Here is a 19686-nt window from a genome sequence, read left to right as displayed (position 1 = left end):
CTATGGATGTTGATCAGAACTTGGAAGCAGATCAGCACTTAGAGGAGGATGTTGAAGTCTCAATTGCTTCTCATACTGTTCTTTTAACAGAAGATGCTGATTCTGTCAGTTCTGATGCTGCAAATGCTGATGATACTGGTGATGCTGCTATAAATGCAGATGCTGATGAAGCTGGTCCTTCAGGACATGCACCTCAATAGACTGTTTCTAAATCTGAACTAGTCAAGAAGTTTGTTCGAGGAGAAGCACTAGTACCTTGGAGTGAAACTCCTAGAGGACAGGAGTGGACTAAGGAATGGAACACAGTTACCTTTGTTCTATCTGAAAAGATTCTTGCTGAGCACTTGGCAAAAGCTGATGAGATGTTAATTAATGCTGATTTCAAGACACAGCTTCGAGTCACTGTATTGGGTACTAGACATCTGCAAGGTCTACATTCAACAACTCATGCAGAGTTACATAAAATTCAGGAAGAATTGCTCAAGCAAGAAACGATTAAGAAAATTGATAAGAAAATCTTCTTCCAACCTACCTTTGATAGAGTTGCTTACATTGAGAAGACCCAAGAGAAACAACAGTCTCAGATTGATGATATTTTGAAAAATCAAGCTTCTCAGCAATCTCAACTTGATGAAATCCAATCTTCAGTGGAATTGCTTGTCTCTCTTCTATTACCTGCTGATGCCAAAAAGGGGGAGAAGGTAATTAAGTCCAAATGCAAAATTGTTAAGACACTGAAGGGGAAGGATGATGAAAAAGATGACCAGGGAAACTCTGGAATGGGTGGAGGTCATGGTCAAGGTAGTGGTTTCTCATCAAGAAGAGCTGAAGCTACAAGTCATAGAACAAGTTCTGATACTGGAAAAAGAATTACTTCTGATACTGGTAAAAGAATAAGTTCTGATGAACTTTTGGATCTTGATGAAGAAATTTCAAGACAGTTATTTCTGTAAGAAAATCCAGGAATGGACTAGGAGAGTCTAATGGAAGAAGAAGCTAGACTTAAGTCAGAAAAAGTCAATTCTAAATCTGAAGCTTCTGTTGGTAAAAAGAAACTTCCTAAGGCCAAAGGCATTGTGATAAAAGCAAGGACAAATCCTGAAGCAACCAAGGTCAAATCACAATTGTAGATAGATCCAAGGTCCAAGGGCAAAGAAAAATTTGGTGAACCTATAAAGGTTTATGTGCCTCTTGTGGATGAAGAAATTACTGTTGAAGATGCTGATCTTACTCTGACTTTAAGGAAGATTTCTAAGACAACCTCTGACATGGCTCAAGTTGTTCAGAGTCAAGATATAGTTAGTTCTGATATTACAAAGAAGCAAGTAACCTCTGACATAGCTCAAGTTGACTTGATATCAGAAGATAAGGAAAATGAAACCTCTGACATTGCTCATGTTAAACCCTCAAAGTTACTCCTACCAGGATTCACCAAAGCCAAACAGACTCAACCTTTGAAGACTGCATCAAGTGGTTTTGAAGCAAGAGTGGTTACTGGAAAGGAAGCAAGAGATAAATCTAGATTGGGTAGTGCTGATGAAAGAAGAGTACATAACACAACCAATGATCCAACTTCCTTACGTGAACCAGGTATTGGAGCAACTCCTGAAAGATTGAATCAACTACAATCTGTACAGATGGTTTACCATACCTACTTGAAAGAACATATCTTGTTGTACTTCATGACAGATGGTAGGGTTTATCATATAAGGGAAAATGCTATTCCACTGAAGTATTTTGAAGAATTGGAACATGTATTATTCTTACTTCAAGTGAATGACAGAATAACAGAAAGTGCTGCAAACTATTTGAAGAATCAAATTCAGAGACAGAAAAGGCTTTATTCTGTAAAGTCTGACAGCACATATCTTCCAAAGTACAGAGATCACAAGGGTGATATTATTGAGATGAAGCCTAACTCTGCTAAGATTATAACTATCTTTCTAGGTTATAAGGCTGTAGAATTCAATCTTGAGTCTGACAAGACGTATTTGATCAGACTGGATCAGGACATAAGGAAAGCTAGGATTAATGATCTCAGGGCTGCTATCTTCCAAACCGGTGAAGATTCTGCAGAACTTAAAGATGCTAAAAAGAGGATGATTGATGAACTCAGATATGCTGAGAGATGTTTGTTAAAGAACTATCTCAGAACAACTCCTGACATCAGAGAGATCAGAAAGTGAAGCGAAGTCAAGATCTACAACTGCTCAAATTCTGATATGAATACAGACTGAAGTTGTTATCAGTAGTTAAAATTGGTAAAGATTTAAGGACTGTAAGTTGTATTTATCTAGTCAAATTCTCATGCATTTGTACTTAATGTTTTTGACATCATCAAATATCTGTTAAACTTGTATATTATGCTAATTTACAAGTTGGGGGAGATTGTTAGATATATTTGATAATGTCATGACTAATATGATTTATGTTTAGTTTTCGGATCTTACTTAAACAGGACAAATCAGTACTTAACTGAAATCAGCACTTATACTGAAGTCAGAACTTAAGTTATCAGTACTTAAGGTTCAGGAGATATTTATCAGAAGATAATATCAGGACTTAAAGGAAACGTTCAGATAAGGAAGACGGCTGATTGTAAGGAAAAGAAGATCAAGACAAACGTAAGAAGAGATATGCATGAAGAAGGAATTCTATGAAGAATAGAATACTTGGAAGAAAAGATATCTGATTGATATATTTTAGGAAGCAAAATTATATTCCATATCAATTAGTGATTATCTTGTAACTGTGTAGTATATAAACACATACATAGGGTTTACACTATAAGTGTTATCGTTATCGAGAATATTATTCATTGTAACCCTAGCATCTCTCATGATATTTGTTCATCACTGAGAGAGGACAGTTCCATACTGTAAGAGAGTTTATTGCTTTGAATAAAGTTTGTTTTCTGTTACTTGTATTATTAGAATTTGATTTGATTGTGCTATACACTGTATTCACCCCCTCTACAGTGTGTGTGACCTAACAATTTATTTTAACAAAAGTATGATATTATCAATTAATGATAATAATTGTATAATTGTGAATAAAGTTGTAGATCATCAATTTAGTGAATTTTAAGTAATTTAATATTTAAAAGAAGTCACTATATTAGTATAACAGTAGCACATTATTTATTTTCAAATTATTAATCTTTTTCATTTTATGATAAGAATTAATAGTATTTAAAAATAATATTTGTGGGAAAGCTGATATAATTTTTCTAAGTATCGAAGTGGTAACAGAGGGCGCAACTTAGCTTCGAAAGAGCTCAGTATGTTGAACACTTAGAATTTTTGTGTGCTTTTCTTATCACTAAGTGTAACGTCTGGGAAATTTACGTCTGTATTGTATCATTTTTATAATAAATTATGTGTGTTAATGTATCATTTAGGTGGAATTAACTGTCAAACCCTAATTGCTATGTGTTATGTGTATTCTTTGTCGTCCCGGTATTTTTAAGATATTTTTTCAGATACTTTATTTTTGCATTCATAGCTTTCATTTCAAAAGTTTTAAGACCCAAATAATGATTTTAAAGCAGGTATTTCAAATAAAATAATGGGCCTTATTTTTCATCAAACGGCTTTTACCATTGCATTATTCTGAACATCTAGGTATTTTACAAATTTTCTCGTTTCATGAAAAATGACTTTTCCGGGCCCCATTGGGTGTTAAAAACCCCACAAAAATCATATTTTTATTTTTATAAAATTATAGGACTTTCATTTATACCATTTCTTTGTATTTTTGCATTATTCACAATTTTTTGGAAAATTTTGGCATATATATTGCATATATAAAATATTTATAAATTAAATTTTAATACTCAAAAATTATAAAATTAGGGGCTTATTAATTTTAAAAAGTGTAGAATTAGGGCCTTAATTTTAACTAGAAGTATTAATTTTACTACTATAAATAGCCTAATTTTTATTTAATTATTATTAATTAAGTAATTAAAAATCAGAAAATACACAAATTCTCTGCAGACCGGGTCGGGTAGAACAGTTGCGGGTCGAAGAATCAATCGGTGATTTTGAACTGAATACATCATCAAATCAAGTGATTCAAGTATTCAAATCGAAGGTTTTGATCTGTTCTTTCTGTTTCTAGCATCAATTTTATGTTTTAATGCATCGTTTTTTATTTTCGATTTCTATGATTTATGTTCGAATTAGGGCTTTTTGATTCATGGTGTTTAATAGAACAAAGATACATGGATAACAAAGTTCGATTATTAGGGTTTATGTTCGATTTTCAAATCACAACTCTGTAATTTCTGTGAATCTTTGGTATGTGTAATATTAGGGGTTTGATTATACTGTTTTTTAGCTTTGATTTGCACTATAAATCATCGAGTTTCATGTACAGAATCAAAAGTTAGTATTTTGGCCGGAGTGAATGTCGGTTTAGATCGGAGATTGTTATTCAGGGATGTTTTTGCTCAGGTTTGGCCTGAAACAAATTGGTGAAGTGATTTGGGATGGAAACCATGTGAGAAACGAATCAAACCAGGTCGTTGTTGGCCTGAAATTGGCTCACCGGAATCTGCTTCGGTGGCCGGTTTCTGGAAAAATTCTAGTTATGTTCTTCATGACCCGGAATTGACCCGTTTGACCCGTCTGAAATACCCGGCATTGATCCTAAATTGTCAGAGTTTGAATTCTGACAGGTGTTTCTGGATTTTTATTTTTATTATTAATTTAAAAAAATCAGTTTTATTTATTTTATAAATTGATTAATTAATTATTTAATTAATTGATTTATATGATAAATAATTATGAAATATTTTCTAAAAATCAGATTTAATTATTTTCTTAGTTATTTATTATTTATTCATTATTTATTAATTATTTATTATGTATTTATTATTTATTAATTATTTATTATTTATTTAAAAATGATTAAGTATTTTGATAATTAATCAAATAATTTTCAATAAATCATAATAAATTCATTTTAATTCCAAAAATTATAGAAAAAAATCATTTTCAGTTCTGATTTTTCTTAGATAATTATTTAAAAATTATTTTAGGATTTAAAAATTAGTAATAATTATTTATATTGAATAATAAATTGAATTATCTGTGTTTAATTGATATTAAATAGACCGTTAGTCCGATTCGAGCGAAACGAAAGCCCTTTGACTCAGAAAAATGAAATATTTTCATTAAAAATAATATTAAAACCTAATTTCTTCTAGAAATTAGTTGACTTTGTTATTTGTTTGATTATCAGCCGAATCGCGTACCGAGACGAGTTCGATAAATCCTAAAAAATAGGAAACGAGTTAGATAATGATCAATTAAGCGATCAACGGGTTGATTTCGATTCTAAAAATTATTTTAACTATAAAAGTGATTATGTGCTTATGTGTATTATGTGGTTAATCGAGTCTTACTTGTTAATATATAATTTACGAGTCGGTCATAAGCGCATGGTAGACAATAGGAACGATGTAAAAGTCGGTTCAAGACGTAATTGAAGTACGAAGTGACAAAACCAGTCTATTTCTCTAACAGAAGCGAACCCAACAAGGCAGGTTGAGCCGGTAATAGACGAAGGTGATTTAATTGAAGTGAGTCACGCAGAAGGCAAGTTTTTCCCCTATTCTAATTTCAGAATAGTGATATTTCTTCAGATTCTTATCACGCTTGCACTCTTTTGATTCTTGTTCATATTCATTTCGATTCTTGATTTCTCCTTTTCTTTGAATTCCTTATTCAAATTTCAAATTGTTACTCACATATATTGATATATTCTGGTGATTAGAATATATCAAAGCATACCGATTGTTCCGGTTGCTACTCCATGAACTGGATAGTGATATTTTGGGGATTAAGTTTTACTTAATCCTAAGGACCGGGACATAACCGGATCCTTGAGATGGGCCGTAGTGCCTGGGTGCCCGACTGGATCTATATAGTGGGATATAGATCTGCATTGTATCTTGGCTGATCAACAGGGTATAGATGCGAACTTGTGTCCAGTTTAGTTCGTTTGTACTCGTCAGCAATGGCCTTCTTTCTATTCTCGCGGGGTTATATCTTTGCAGATATACTCAGGTTACCGATTCATTTAACTGCTGTAACACTATTTATATTTTGTGGACTTGTTGAGCAATTTTTGGCTCACCCCCTTTTTTTGTTGTTATTCACCTTATTGTTTTTAGTTAAGAAGGAATATGAAACCCATCAAGATTCGAGTGGTAAAGAAGTGGGTCAAGCCTCGGGATCCTCTCATACCCAAGGTGTTGATCCCAATCCAGGAAGAAAGCTTTGAGTTACCCGAATAGGTGGAGTGTAGATAGTTAGTGTGTGTGTTTGAATAAAAGATGAAATTAGTTTAAAACTGGTTAGACAATGGTTTGTAATAAAGAGAGTTTGTAAGATTTGAATTTGGTTTGTAATAAAGTAGTTAATGGTTCTTTTTTTCATACTTCAACCTAAAAAGATCATGGTTAGTGTCAAAGAGGTTTAGATACATTTCTTTATTAATTATTATCCAGATTGTACAGGTTTGGTGATTAGCTAGTAACCCCCAGACTTATACCCCGGGTCTGGAGGGCGTTACAAGTTTGGCATTAGAGTTGTAGATTTGGTCCTTGAAAACAAGAATATTAGGATTAAGATAAGATAGGGAGATCACCTAGGATAGGAATAGTCAACTAGGAAGAGTAGTGTTAGGATTTAGATAAGATTAGGATAGGAAGGTATTAGTTCTAGGAATGGTTTAGTGACCTTTCTTCTTTCTTTGGTATATTATCAGATGGCATCATCAGGATATTCAGGTTCATCCTAGAGGACTGTGACAGGACCAGTTGCACCAGTTGTTCCACCAGTGTCTGATTATATGTTTCCACCTCTTCCACCTCCTCCACCTCCTCCACCATTGCCCCAAGAGCCAACACCACCAGTGCTAGGGATATTTCATGATCCAGTAGAGTTGTTTGATCCGTTAGAGTTCTTCGAGCCGATGCTTCCACCTCCATTTCCAATAGAGCATCAGTTCATACCAGGAATTATGCCAGAGCTTCCACCACCAGTGTTACCTCCTATACCAGTACAGGCTCCAGAGCCAGAGGTATTCCAGATGGTTCCAGTCGAGGGTATGTGTGAGCATGAGATAGAGTTACAGTTGGGAGCTCCACGGCAGGGTGCAGGGATACTGAGAGTTCAGTCACAGGAGTCAGTAGGACATGTTACACAGTCACACATGGTACCGTATCATGAGTACAGTGTTATGAGAGATGATGATGAGTACTGGAGAGCTAAGTGTAGGGAGATTATGCACTTGTTTGATCAGAGAAACCGAGGACCGCTAGCCACATTATAGCCAGATTATATGATGAGACAGAGGTTACAGTCTGCTTTGATGAGTGCTACATGGGAGTTAGATGCTTTGACACATGACTGGCCGCCTTCTTTTGCGGAGTTTTATAAGATTTTCCATTTAGCACAGACGTTGGTTCAGATACTTCGAGATGAGCTGAGGCGTATTCCGCCGGGGTTCTGAGATTTTGACTACCAGAGGACTGACGTAGTGGAGATGACAGATGTACATAGATGTAGCCTAGTATGACATAGTGAGTAGTGTGTATGTGTGTAGTAGCAGCTTGACTTTTAGTAGTAGTCTGACTAGTAGCAGTAGCCATGACCAACAGAGCGAGACTTTTTGTACCAAACACTAACACCTGAGGCTGGTGTCACATATATATAAAATGAACTTTTTCAAATTTTCTTTTATTTAAATTTCAGTCTTTACAGTTTTACAGCATTTACCTTTACTTTATTGTTTTACAGCTTTTCGTACTTTAAATTCTGTAAAGAGAAAAGAGAAAAGAGAAGAACAAGCATTTCATTTAACTGTTTACATTTCCTGTTTTTATATTAAACAGACTGTTTTTCTTTCCGAACTATTATCCAAATTTTTGTTAATACAGGATAAATTGTTTTCTTACCTATTGTCAATTGTTTAATAAACTGTTAAAAAGACATCACTTGTTTTATTATCAGCAAATGGCACCCAAGAGAAAGACTAGGACTGAGACTTCTAACAGCAACTCTGAAGAACAGACCAATGATACTATGGACCAAATGTTCCATCTGATGCAACAACAGATGGTAATGATGCAACGACAAATGCAGCAACAACAGCAGCAGATTCAACAGTAAATGTTATAACAGCCACCTCGTCCCGAACCCCAGATGCCACTAGCTATACCTATTGTTACTTTCAAACAGTTTCAGTCGGTTAAACCTCCAGAATTTGATAGGTCAGCCGATCCTATTAAGGCTACCACTTGGTTGAAAGAAATAGAGAAAGCATTTGCGCTAGTGAAGGTAGGTGAAGACCAGAAGACTGACTTTTCTAGTTTCTTGTTGAAAGGAGAAACAAATTATTGGTGGGAATCTAAGAAGGCTTTAGAAGGTAAAGATGTTATTGTATGGGATAGGTTTAAAGAGCTGTTCTTAGAGAAGCATTTTCCTCGCTATGTGAAGAATCAAATGCAGATAAAGTTTTTGGAATTGAAGCAGGGAAGTATGTCCGTGACGGAGTATGAAGCCAGATTTACTGAGTTGGCTAGGTTTGTCCCAGAACAAGTTGATACTGAAGAAAAATGAGTCCAAAGGTTTCAAGAAGGATTACAACCGTGGATCCGTGGGCAAGTTGCAGTTTTTGAATTAACAATGTATACCGCCATAGTCCAGAAAGCCATGATTATCGAAGGGGAAAGCGAAAGATCTCAAAAGGAAAGAGGACAGGGAAGTTTCCAAGACCGCTCCAGCAGGAAGCTGGGATTTCAAGCTCGGACAAATTTGAATTTTAAAAGGATAGGACAAGGTATCCAGAAAATAGGTAATCGTTTCCAAGCCCCCAGCTAGCAGAGAATTGTTAGAGTCCCAGTGCTGTAATACAGAACTTGTTGACAGAAACATACGGGCATCTGTATCAAAGCGGATGTGACATGTTTCAAAATGTAAGCAGAAAGGGCACTATTCTAACGAATGTCCAATAGGAAAGACAGAAGTTACTTCCTATCAGTGTGGAAAGAAAGGACATATTGCTAGGAATTGCAAAGCACCAGCAATGACAGCTAGTATATCGAAAGTGTTGGCATTATCTCCTCCACCGCCGCCTAATTAACCCAGAGCAAGAACTTTCAACATGACACTGAAAGAAGCAGTGCAGAGTCCTAGTGTAATTGCAGGTACGCTTTTGGCGAATTCCGTAGATTCAAAAGTATTAATTGATTCTGGAGCTACCCGTTCATTTATTTCTGAAAAATTCTTTGATAAGTTACATTACAAAATTGAATGGTTGGGTGAGACGTTAATTATAAAATTAGCAAATGACGATCAAATTCCAGTAGATCGAGTATGTCCTGTGTGCGATATCGAAATAGTCGGACATCATTACTCCGTGGACTTGATTTCTTTTAAGCTAGGAGAGTTTGACATTATTTTGAGAATGGATTGGTTAGCTTGTCATAATGCTCAGATCAATTGCGTGAACAAAAAAGTAAAATTGCGAACTGTGAAAAATGCAACGGTAATATTCGAAGGTGAAAAACAGCGAAAGAAATTTCTGACAGTAATGCAGACCAAACGATTGTTTCGACAGAGATGTGAGGTGTATATAGCTTACGTGTTAGATACCGAGAAGGGAAGTCCCAAAATAGAAGACATTCCAATTGTATGTGAATTTTCTGACATCTTTTCAGATGAGCTTCCAGGGTTACCACCAGACCGAGAAATTGAATTTATGATTGACTTAGCACCAGGTACAGAACCAGTTTTGAAAGCTCCGTATCAAATGACATCAGTCGAGATGAAAGAATTGTCAATGCAATTGCAAGATCTTCTAGACCGAGGCATCATAAGACCCAATGTATCCCCGTGGGGTACACCGGTATTGTTCGTGAAGAAAAAAGATGGCAGCATGCGATTATGCATCGACTATCGGGAATTGAATAAGCTCACTATCAAGAATAAGTATCCGTTACCGAGAATCGATGATTTGTTCGATCAGCTAAAAGGAGCCGCATGGTTTTTGAAGATAGATTTGCGATCAGGCTATCATCAATTAAAGATTAAAGCTGAAGATATCTCCAAGACTGCATTTCGTACTAGATATGGACATTATGAGTTTCTTGTAATGGCGTTCAGTTTGACCAACGCGCCAGCATCAGTCATGAATCTGATGAACAGGGTATTCAAGAGGTATTTGAATAAATTCATGATTGTATTTATTGATGACATCTTGATTTACTCAAAGACGGAAGAAGAGCATGCTGAGCACTTGAGGATTGCTTTGGAGATTCTAAGGAAGGAGCAACTGTACGTGAAATTCTCGAAATGTGAATTCTGGTTGAAGGAAGTACAATTTCTAGGGCACATCATCAATAGAGAAGGCATTCAAGTCGATCCAATGAAGATTGAAGCTGTTTTGAGTTGGGAAAGGCCGAAGACACCAACAGACGTTCGAAGTTTCTTGGGATTGGCAGGATATTATAGAAGAATTGTCAAAGATTTTGCGAAAATAGCAACGCCCCTGACCAAGTTAACTCGAAAAAGTGAAAAGTTCGTATGGGATGACAAATGTGAAGAAAGTTTCCAAGAGCTAAAGAATCGGTTAGTAACCGTACCGGTACTCGTATTGCCAGACGAACATGGAAATTTTTTCATTTACAGCAATGTTTCATACCGCGGATTAGGATGTGTACTGATGCAGCACGGTAACGTCATTGCATATGCTTCGAGACAGTTAAAATCTCATGAACAGAAATATCCTACGCATTACTTGGAATTAGCAGCGATCGTATTTGCATTAAAACTTTGGAGACATTATCTCTACGGTGATAAATGCGAAATCTACACGGATCATAAAATCCTGAAGTACATCTTTATACAGAAGGAACTGAATATGAGACAATGCCGATGGCTAGAATTGATTAAAGATTACGGTGTTACGATCAATTAACATCCAGGGAAAGCGAACGTTGTGGCAGATGCGCTGAGTCGGAAAGAAAGATTGAATCTGTTAACTTCATGTGAAGAATTAACCAAGGAATTTGACAAGTTGGAAATCAAAATTCGTGTTCCCAATGAATCTATTGAAGTTATCTATGCTATGACTTTTCAACCAAAATTACAAGAGAAGATTCGACGCTGTCAAGAAGAAGTGATGAGTCAAGATGATGACTTAACAAGAGAAGAAATTATAACCCAGAAGGATAACGAAGGAATCTTACGTTTTGCATCAAGAATCTGGATCCCTAATGTGGCAGAACTAAAGGAAGAAATATTGCGAGATGCGCACAATTCGAAGTATTCCATTCACCTAGAAAGACAAAAATATACCGCAATCTGAAGGAAAACTTTTGGTGGCCAAATATGAAGAAGGAGATAGCCGATTGGGTAAGTAAATGCTACACATGCCAGCGAGTTAAAGTAGAACATCAACGTCCGAGTGGATTACTGCAGCCATTAGATATTCCAGAATGGAAATGGGAACATCTAGCGATGTATTTGTGGTAGGATTACCAAGGACTAAAGCAAATCATGATGCGATATGGGTAATCATTGAAAGACTAACAAAGTCGGCACATTTTCTACCGATTAATGAAAGATTTTCTCGCGACAAGCTAGTGCACTTGTATCTTAAGGAAATTATGATGCGACATGGAGTTCCAATATCTATCGTGTCTGATCGAGATCCCCGTTTCAATTCAAGATTTTGGAGACAATTTCAAGAATGTCTTGAAACTAAGTTAAACATGAGTACCGATTATCATCCGCAAACCGATGGGCAGAGTGAAAGAACTATCCAAACAATCGAGGACATGCTACGAGTTTATGCGATTGACTTCGAAGGCAGTTGGGATGAGCATTTACCTTTAGTTGAATTTTCTTACAACAACGGTTATTACGCAAGCATTGGAATGCCACCGTACGAAGCATTATATGGAAGAAAATGCAGATCACCAATATATTGGGATAAAGTTGGAGAACGCAAGGTTTTGGGTCTAAAATTAATCCAACAGACTAAAGAAAAGATAGAACTTATTTGAAAATGATTGGATGTAGCATAAAATAGACAATGCAAATATGCAGATCAAACTAGGAAGGATATGGACTACCAGGAAGGAGAGCACGTGTTACTCAAAATTTTGCCATGGAAAGGATTAACCAGATTTGGCAACAAAGGTAAATTGAAGCCATGATACTTCGGACCGTTTGAAATTTTAAAGAAAATAGGAAAAGTTGTGTACGAATTAGCTTTACCGCCTCATATGCAACATATTCACAATGTGTTTCACGTGTCGATGCTTAAGCGATATAATCCTGATTCTAGGCATGTAATAGAGTACGAACCGGTAGATATCCAACCTGATTTATCTTTTGTAGAACAGCCGATAAGAATTTTAGATCAGCGAGAGAAAGTGTTGAGAAATAAGTCTGTATCTCTAGTGCGAGTATTGTGGAGAAACTCTATGATTGAAGAATCAACCTGGGAACTTGAGAGTGAAATGTTAGAGAAATATCCTCATTTGTTTTCATAGTGAGATTCTGAGGACATTAAGGAGAGAAGAATGTAACGTCTGGGAAATTTACGTCTGTATTGTATCATTTTTATAATAAATTATGTGTGTTAATATGTCATTTAGGTGGAATTAACTGTCAAACCCTAATTGCTATGTGTTATGTGTATTCTTTATCGTCCCCGTATTTTTAAGATATTTTTTCAGATACTTTATTTTTGCATTCATAGCTTTCATTTCAAAAGTTTTACGACCCAAATCATGATTTTAAAGCAGGTATTTCAAATAAAATAATGGGCCTTATTTTTCATCAAACGGCTTTTACCATCGCATTATTCTGAACATCTAGGTATTTTACAAATTTTCTCGTTTCGTGAAAAATGACTTTTCCGGGCCCCATTGGGTGTTAAAACCCCCACAAAAATCACATTTTTATTTTTATAAAATTATAGGACTTTCATTTATACCATTTCTTTGTATTTTTGCATTATTCACAATTTTTGGGAAATTTTGGCATATATATTGCATATATTAAATATTTATAAATTAAATTTTCATACTCAAAAATTATAAAATTAGGGGCTTATTAATTTTAAAAAGTGTAGAATTAGGGCCTTAATTTTAACTAGGAGTATTAATTTTACTACTATAAATAGCCTAATATTTATTTAATTATTATTAATTAAGTAATTAAAAATCAGAAAATATACAAATTCTCTGCAAACCGGGTCGGGTAGAACAGTTGCGGGTCGAAGAATCGATCGATGATTTTGAACTGAATACAGCATCAAATCAAGCGATTCAAGTACTCAAATCGAAGGTTTTGATCTGTTCTTTCTGTTTCTAGCATCAATTTCATGTTTTAATGCATCGTTTTTGATTTTCGATTTCTAGGGTTTATGTTCGAATTAGGGCTTTTTGATTCTAGGGTTATTATGATATTTTGATGATTGATATAGCTTCCTGCTGTTATTTGCAATTGATTCATGGTGTTTAATCGAACAAACGATACATGAATAGCAAAGTTCGATTATTAGGGTTTATGTTCGATTTTCAAAACACAACTCTGTAATTTCTGTGAATCTTTGGTATGTGTAATGTTAGGGGTTTGATTATACTGTTCTTTAGCTTTGATTTGCACTATAAATCATCGAGTTTCATATACAAAATCAAAAGTTAGTATTTTGGCGGGAGTTAATGTCGGTTTAGATCGGAGATTGTAATTCAGGGATGTTTTTGGTCGAGTTTGACCTGAAACAGATTGGTGAAGTGATTTGGGATGGAAACCCTGTGAGAAACGAACCAAACCAGGTCATTTTTTGCCTGAATTTGGCTCACCGGAATCTGCTCCGGTGGGCGGTTTGTAGGAAAATTACGGTCATGTTCTTCATGACCTGGAATTGACCCGTTTGACCCGTATGAAATACCCGACTTTGATCCTAAATTGTCAGAGTTTGAATTCTGACAGGTGTTTCTGGATTTTTATTTTTATTTTTATTAATTTTAAAAACTCAGTTTTATTTATTTTATAAATTGATTAATTAATTATTTAATTAATTGATTTATATTATAAATAATTCTGAAATATTTTCTAAAAATCAGATTTAATTATTTTCTTAATTATTTATTATTTATTAATTATTTATTAAATATTAATTATTTATTAATTATTTATTAATTATTTAAAAATGATTAATTATTTTGATAATTAATCAAATAATTTTCAATAAATAATAATAAATTCATTTTAATTCCAAAATTATAGAAAAAAATCATTTTCAGTACTGATTTTTCTTAGATAATTATTTTAAAATTATTTTAGGATTTAAAAATTAGTAACAAATATTTATATTGAATAATAAATTGAATTATCTCTGTTTAATTGATATTAAATAGACCGTTAGTCCGATTCGAGCGAAACGAAAGCCCTTTGACTCAGAAAAATGAAATATTTTCATTAAAAATAATTTTAAAACCTAATTTCTTCTAGAAATTAGTTGACTTTGTTATTTGTTTGATTTTCAGCCGAATCGCGTGCCAAGAGGAGTCCGATAAATCCCGAAAAATAGGAAACGAGTCAGATAATGATCAGTTAAGCGATCAACAGGTCGATTTAGATTCTAAAAATTATTTTAACTATAAAAGTGATTATGTGCTTATGTGCTTATTATTTTCAGTTAAGAAGGAATATGAAACCCATCAGGACTCGAGTGGTAAAGAAGCGGGTCAAGCGTCGGGATCCTCTCATACCCAAGGTGTTGATCCCAATCCAGGAAGAAAGCTTTGAGTTTTCTGAACAGGTGGAGTGTAGATAGTTAGTGCGTGTGTTTGAATAAAAGATGAAATTAGTTTAAAACTGGTTAGACAATGGTTTTTAATAAAGAGAGTTTATAAGATTTGAATTTGGTTTGTAATAAAGTAGTTAGTGGTTCTTGTTTTCATACTTCAATCTAAAAAGATCCAGGTTAGTGTGTAAGGGGTTTACATACATTTCTTTATTAATTGTTATCCAGATTGTACAGGTTTGGTGATTAGCTAGTAACCCCAGACTTATACCCGGGTCTAGAGGGCGTTACACTAAGGGTCGCAACTTTTTTGAATGACTAGGTTCCATAGCCCCCACTGTAGTCGCCACTCAGCCTTTACAGGGGTTAGAAGAGGTATCTCACTCGCAACTTAGAATTTTCTCTAAGTACCCAGAGTTACCCTATGTGCACAAGTAACTTGACTTAGCAATTTTTTTGTTAGTTGTGACACTATGGTCGCAACTTAGAAGTCCATCTAAGGTTGCACCACAGTAGTCGCAACTCAGCCCTTCACATTTTTTTTCTTTATTTCACTGTGTATATATATAATCAAATTAGTTTATTTTCTTCATTATATACACATAAGGACATAGAGTCGCAAGAGAGAAGAGAGAGTAAATTTTTTAAATCGATTAAAATTATAGTGAACATCTTCCAAAGTTTACTACTTTTGTAGTTTCTTAAAGACCCTTACGAGGAGATTCTCTTATTAGTAATTTCTTGAGATTTGTTCCAGGATTTAACAAGATCGAATTTGAAGTGTTCTTGGACTTAAGGCCCTGTTTGGTTGTTTAATTGGTTGTAATTGGAATGTTAATTCAATTGCTCTCTGTGGTTCATAACATTATTTGTCCGTAATATTTGTGTGTGTTGGATTTTAATTCTAGTTTTTAAATTAAGTGAACAATTAATTTATTTTAAGATCAAAATTTTATTCTCATTTTTGATTAAATGGCGGATAATTTTAAGATACTCAAAACAAATTATGTCTCAAATTTAGAACACTCGATTGTGTGATATGCATTAATTACTGATGTCAAATTGAATATTGAGCTTCTTAGATACGTGCACACAACAGCTAAAGACACGTCAGGTGACAATCATCTTGGTTTCATATTCTCAGTTTGTGACGAAACAATAAGAATCACCGAGGATGATTTTAATGAACATCTCCAACTTCCTCATGATAACTTTATAGAATTACCAAAGAAATGGGAACTGCTGAGCTTCTTCAGAGGAATCAGATGCACAATGGAAAATGATAATTTTCCAAAGCACTTTAACAAGCGCCACCTACCAAAGGAATGACATATGTTCTTCAATATATTGTCTTACTGTCTAGCTCCCAAGACTGGTAGATTTCATGGGCTGACTAGATTCAACCAAGTTATTAGAGTAGTTGTTGCTGAAAATCTCTGAATCAACTTTGTATGTTTATTCTAGGAGGAGATCTTAGGGAACCAGGCTCAGAAACAGGATTACATCTTGTTTACAAGGTTTCTACAGATTGTTCTAAATGGAAAGCTGACTGAAGAACAAAAGGCTTTAGTTTAGATTGATAGCTTAAAAAATTCTCATGTGCTGTCATCAAAGATGGCTGTCTAGTTGATCAATCAAAGATCTTATACAAATAACAACACACTTTCAGTAGCAGAACACATCCGTGAGTACTTTGCTTCCATTAATGAGTATCCTAAAGCTACACAACCAGATGAAGTGATAAGTAGATTTAATATCTACTTGGAACGCTTAATCACAAGCTTAAGTTGATGTTTCAGACTCAAGTTGTTGGTATTTTGATGTATTTTTGCATTTCAGGCACTAGTTGGAGGAATAATGGAGCTTTTATTGAATGTATGCTGAAAAGAGCCAATAATCTGAATTCAAGACCATTCCCAAATTGTAGAGGATCTTGAGAGCTTTGCATGGACTGCTTATTCATCAAATTCTGACGAGTGGAGCAAAAGTTACAGCAAAAAGAAGAAAACTCAGAATTCCAACAACAGAAGCACGGCGCGCCCGTGCTTGGAAGTGGGGCGGCCACGCTGGAATAGCACAAACAGCGCGTGCCCGCACTGGTATTCGGGGCGGCCACACTGGGTCGTCCGGGCAGAATCCTCATTCTACTTGATTTTTGAGAGAATCAAATCCCTGATCGCCCTGAAGCCTATATATGTCCTAAATAATTTGTTTTTAATAACAAGGAGCCAAGGGAGAGCAATAAGAAGACCTAGAGAGCACAAGACGACTATAGAGAAGAAGACCTTTGTTCTTTTAGTATAGTTGATACTTGGATGCTTGTTTTCAATTTGTTTTTGAACCCTAATACTCTTATATTATTTATTATCATGTTTTCATTGGAACCCATGGTGACGATGAGTTCGGTTATGAATTAATCATTGTCATGGGGTTGTAACGGATTTACTTATGGATTTCCTATAATTAATTGTTTTAATATCTTGGTGTGTGGTGATTGATTGATATCCTAGTATTAGTTGTGTTTATTCGTCTTATGTGTGTAGCTAACATATAAGATAGTTTGTTAATCTCTATTGAAGCGATAGTGAATATAGAGATTTAGAACTTGCCATGCTAGCATAGGTTCGTGTATTTATTATGTATGATTTGTAGGTAATTTTAACCATCTTAATTGCCCTATATAATCACAATAGATAACTTGTTCATTAAACCTTTATGTTGTCAAATTCTATAGACATATATGGTCTCAACATATTTAGTGTCTATTCAGCTTCTATCTCTTCTGTGGATGTCTGGTAGTAGGGTATTTGTACAACGACAATTGGCATTTACTAGTTTCGTGTTATCTGATTAGTTGTCATCACCATTGCATGCTAAGGTTAAGAACAATGACTTTGAATGAAGTATTTAATGAAGTTCGAATCCCATGTTTGTCTTATATAGTTAGTTCAATCACTTTTATTCTTAGTAAATTGCATGTTAGTTTAATCTTAGTTATAAAATTCTCAACTTATTATTGTCTTAGCATTGAGCGATGGCCATACCATTGTTGCATAGGTGCATAATCTTAAGTTAACTAAATAGAGTCTTTATGGGTACGAATCTGATTTATATCTTATATTACTTGCGAACGCGTATACTTGCGTGTAATTTTAGCGCGTATTTTTACCCTAACAAGTTTTTGGCGCCGCTGCCGGGGACTCGGTGTTAATTTTAGTTTATGTGCTTGACATCAGTGGTCGTTAAAGTTCACTGACTTAGATTCTTTTAATTTTACGGTTTACTTGTTTGTGTTTCAGGTACTCATTATAATGGGAGATCCAACAGCACCAACGATAGTGTTGATGGATTTTTCTCAACCCAAGATCAATGATATTCAATCTAGCATTGTTAGGCCATCGATCGCAGCTAATACCTTTAAAATCAATCTTGGCACGATTTAGATGGTACATAATTCAATCCAGTTTGGGGGTTCTCCGATTGAAGATCTTAATATGTATATTAGGGATTTCATCGAAATCTGTGACACCTTCAAGTTCAACAATATTTCTGAAGATGTTGTAAAGCTGAGGCTTTTCCCTTTTTCTCTGAGGGATAAAGCTATGTGCTAGTTACACTCTCTACTAGCAGGTTCTATCACTACTTGAGAGAATCTCGTTCATAAATTTCTTACTAAATTCTTCCCTATGGAGAAGACAGCTGCAATGAGGAATGGTCTTACTCAATTTGCGCAGTAATTGGGAGAATCTCTATGTGAAGCTTGGGAGCGCTACAAGGAGATGATTAGGAAGTGTCCTCATCATGGAATGCCTGATTGGATGATCATCAAGTGCTTCTATAACGGTTTGGGAGCACAGTCAAGGCCCATACTCGATGCAGCATTAGATGGAGCATTATGGGCAAAGAGCTATGAGGAAGCTTATGATCTAATTGAACTAATGGCTACTAATAAATATCAGTATCCAACCCAGATATTGCCACAGGGCAAGGTAGAAAAAGTTCTGGAAGTGGATACAGCTACGTCTATCACTGCTCAGCTAAAGGCGTTGTCTATGAAGATCGATTCTCTAGCTAACTTTGGTGTTAATCAGATAACCAGTGTTTGTGAGTTGTGTGCAGGTTCGCATGCGACAGAGCAATACACTATATCTAGTGAATCAGCTCAGTTTGTGAGCAACTTTCAGAGATCGCAGCAACCAGTCCAGCCACTTATCATCCTGACAAATGGAATCATCCTAACTTCAGTTGGAGCAAAAATCAGAGTGCGATGCAACAGCCTTATCAGCAATATGCAGCAAAGTAATTCGACCCTCCTGGTTTTCCACAATCGTAATATACACCAAGAGAACAACTCCAAATTCAATAACAAAGTTATGGAGGTGCAAGTCTATCTTCGAATAAAAAATCTGAATTGGAGGAGTTGCGGCTTATATGCAAAAACCAGGCTCTTATATGGCAAAGCCAGACTGTTTCTATCAAGAGTGTAGAGAATCAGATAGGGCAAATTATTAACGCCTCATTGAATCGACTACCAGAAATGCTTTCTAGTGATATAGAAGCTGATCTAGGCAAGAGGGAAGTTAACGAATAGGTGAACGCCATTACCTTGAGATCCGGAAAGGTCACAAGTCCCCAAATTCAGCAAGACGAAGAGTATAAAAACTCTGCCCAGAATGCAGGTGCTTCTGCACCTTTGCCAATTCCAGAAAATGAGATTATAGCTGAAAAAGTGGTGCAGAAGGATGCCGAGGTGGAATCAAGGAAGAAAACTGTGGAACACACTCCTCCTGAGGGTAATACAGGGGAGAAACAGGTCTATCTTCCACCTCCTTTTCCTAAGAGGTTGTA

The 19686-nt window shown here is 35.3% G+C and overlaps 1 non-coding gene across 1 annotated transcript; it reads right to left on the bottom strand.

Annotated features, from left to right (window-relative positions):
* Positions 1-18539: 18539 nt before the first annotated feature.
* On the bottom strand, positions 18540-18646 carry LOC141723074 (small nucleolar RNA R71). Its single transcript, XR_012576067.1, has one exon. It is a non-coding gene; the product is annotated as a small nucleolar RNA R71 (small nucleolar RNA).
* Between the last annotated feature and the right edge of the window lie 1040 nt (positions 18647-19686).

This window comes from Apium graveolens, chromosome 4 (assembly GCF_009905375.1).
Source record: "Apium graveolens cultivar Ventura chromosome 4, ASM990537v1, whole genome shotgun sequence".
In the NCBI taxonomy this organism is placed as follows: Eukaryota; Viridiplantae; Streptophyta; class Magnoliopsida; order Apiales; family Apiaceae; genus Apium; species Apium graveolens.
Note: the sequence above shows the minus strand (reverse complement) of the source record. Positions and strands in the feature narration are given on the sequence as shown.